This window comes from Atta colombica, unplaced genomic scaffold (genome assembly GCF_001594045.1).
Source record: "Atta colombica isolate Treedump-2 unplaced genomic scaffold, Acol1.0 scaffold89, whole genome shotgun sequence".
Taxonomy (NCBI): domain Eukaryota; kingdom Metazoa; phylum Arthropoda; class Insecta; order Hymenoptera; family Formicidae; genus Atta; species Atta colombica.
Window position 1 is genome coordinate 653,507 of NW_017259582.1, and position 3,265 is coordinate 656,771.

General features: G+C 32.8%; 1 protein-coding gene across 3 annotated transcripts in view; it reads left to right on the forward strand.

The window, feature by feature from the left end:
• LOC108693255 (putative fatty acyl-CoA reductase CG5065) overlaps positions 1-3,265 on the forward strand; it is a 41,171-nt gene that overhangs the window by 9,291 nt on the left and 28,615 nt on the right. Inside the window, exon 1 of one of the 3 annotated variants that reach the window (XM_018202108.1) lies at positions 327-399. The exons of the other annotated variants lie outside the window; for them this stretch is intronic. The gene's annotated coding sequence lies outside the window, so the exon portion shown is untranslated. Of the gene's footprint in view, positions 1-326; positions 400-3,265 lie in introns of those variants that run through there. 3 annotated transcript variants of the gene reach the window in all.

Below are 3,265 nucleotides of genomic sequence, written 5' to 3' on the forward strand. Positions count from 1 at the left end.
ATCGTGTGTTTACTTTTGTAAATATAATTTTGATGTATACTTTTGGAAAAAAGTAAAAATACAAAAGAAATTTTCTGTTACATATAAGCGAGGGGATTTTGAGCACGACCGGAAACATTTAAAGAAAGCGATTAAAGAAAGTTGATTTGCACACTTATGCTATTTGGTATTTGCGATCGCTTTTCCAATCATTCATACCAATTAGATAAGGATGTCTTTCCAGTCACGTCTTAGCAACGCTCGGATGCGTTTTGGTGGTCAGTGTCCCGCTGACATACTTTGAAACGCAACCGGATGCTAGCGTGCTATTGGCTGTTATTAAACATGAACTGTCGTGCAATTGCCGTTTTACCACATCTCGCAGTAATACGAAGATTCGCCTTCTCGCAAAGGAATAACGTAAGTTTATTCGAGCGAAATTTTGCCATGCCATATTTTTTTAAATTAGAGTATCTTGGATTCCGTTATCGGCTACACGCATATTTAAGTCGGTTATCAAAGAGCGTGAAGTAAAGTAAATAACATGCAGCATGATAACTTCTCATGCTTCCTCAGTCGACGTACACGTGAGACGAACAAGTTTGCAACACCTGTACTAGCGTCTGTATGTAGTTCAGCGGAAACCGTAGTTTTTCATCGTGTTGTAGCTGCCAGTAGTAATAATAATGATTTGATGTTAAACGATTTTTACACTTATCGTCATGTATTTGTACGCTCTCTTACGCTGGATAGAAAATTAACCAATCACAGTCGAATATGAGAAGAATAATCGACTGTGATCGATTTATTTTCTACACTGTTAAATCTATAGCGTCAAATTTAACCTAATGTGAGTCGCCACTGCTTCTACTAAATATTTATTTTTTACTAAAACGATAATTAAAATTGACACTACATAGTGTCAATTTGACACTATATAGTGTCAATTTGACACTATATAGTGTCTATACTATATAGTGTCAAATATAACTATTGTTTCAATATATAGGAGCAATATCGACTCATATTAAGTTTAATGTTTGACTTTCTACAATAAATCATTATTTAAGTTTTAAGTCTTAAGTTTAAGAAAGTAACCAATTATAATTAATTATCATAATTAATTATTCTTCTTACATTCGACTGTGATGTGTAATTTCTTATGATTTAAAACTTAAAACTTAAGTAATAGCTTATTGTAGAAAGCTTATAGATTTAACAGTGTATGATCGCTACTCCTATCGACTTCTATTGTAGACCCCGCATCGGACTATGAATACCTACGTAATTCGCAGTTTGTTGCTACATTCTTATTTGTCGTTCGCCAATGTGAACTTTCAACATCGTTTGTTTGAACTCATAATTCATGACACTGATGATATGATTTGTTTGATATATCACGACATAATTTGATGGTAAATTATTTTGTAATTTGTGTTTTTAGGATTGCATTAACATTTTGATAACCACGTATATCCAATTGATACACATTTATCAAACGCCGCGTGCATCACACAATTTGAATAAACACATATTTCTTAGTATTATTACCATTTGTAAATGAATCGAGAATATTTGCATTTATGTGATATATTGTGAATATTCTGGAAGAATTTTTCATCAGTCTATCAACTTATCCAAAAAGTTTTTATTAAAAAAGCATATTTGATTGCAAAATATATTTTAATATAAAAAAATTTTAAATTACGTTATATATAAAATACAATACTATGACATCAAGGGATTAAAATAAATCTGTGCGGCAATCAGAATATAGTTAATAATAAGGATATAAAATGGATAATAAGAGCACAAATTAATTTCTTTATCATCATGAAAAAATTAATTTGTGCCGTTTAACTCTGTTAGGAACCCGTTCCGTTAGCAAATCGACACGATTGGTAATAAATAAATAAAGTCAATATATTTATTCATTTGTGCACTTGCGAAACTCATAGTCGAACATGCGTGGTCTGACGTAAGCGTTGATTTTCGCGAATTCAAGAATTGTACTGGTTATGTATACGTGACGAAGTTACGAGAGCATGACTCGTGTCATGATAAGAAGTTTAGTTTGTCGTTTATCGAGCCATCGGAAGGAACAGGAATGCGTCGGAGAGAGTGATAGTCGAAAAGAAATGGGAACGATTCTCGGTGTTCTCGACTGATCGATTCGTGGTCATGGCTAAAGTCACGATCACGCTCGCGCTCGTCTATGCTCCTCTCATAACGGGTTTTCGGTGTAACGGATTACCCGGACGCTCGGTTTCTCTCGGTCACATTGCCTCGATGTCAGGACAGTGACCTAGAATTCCTCTCTCGCTTGTATCCGCTTCTGGCGGATAGACCGCCGTCTGTCTATGCACTCTATCACGATTGTATTATCCAATAGACGTTGCGATGTAGGATTGGATTTTATATTATTCGGTGCCGAAATAACGCGAAAATTATGAAGACGAAGGGTAAATGGGATTTATCGGAGCTACTCTGAAAAATTGGAAGAAGCATCCAAAAAGAGTTTAAAAATAATTGTGCCTGCCGTCCCATAAGTGTGCGTGCGTAAATAATATTATTTGTATACAGAAATCGATTGAAAAAGAAAAGATAAGAAAGGAATTGTGCTAAATATGAATTACATTTTATCTTTTTCTAATTCTTTCTAATTTCTTAGAATTAGAAAAAAGAAGTAAAATTTTAGACACAATTGAAAATCATAAACAATTAGGAACTGAGAATATATAACAGATTTCAGAAATGTTCTTATTATCTGTGTTTTTCAATTATGTTTAATAGCAAATTCGATTGGGCATAGTAATGCACACTGATGCATATTAAAGCTGTCGTACATTAATCTAGAAGAATGTCCTCTGCCAGGAAAAATTTGGAAAACCTAGAATTTTCAGGAAATTTTTTTTTTACCCTTGAAAATCTTGAAATTTTGTTAAAATTGTCAGGGAAATTTTTCGAATTCTATTTTTAAATTTAAATTCTATTTAATAGAATCATTTCTTTAATCATTTTTTAATAAATAATGCAGGTTTGACTATATCTTATAATGCCAGATAATAACCGATCAGTCGTTTGTGTTAACAACATGTGAAGAGATAATAAGTAAGTGGTCTACAATAGGATCGTAGTGATCATAAAGTCTGAAATCGAAGAAATTGATCATCGTAGGCGAATGTGAGCAGAATAATCGACTATAATTGGTCAATTTTTTACGATTTCAAATTTTGGGACCACTAGATTTCTATTGTTGAAAACCTTGCATATATACATATATATA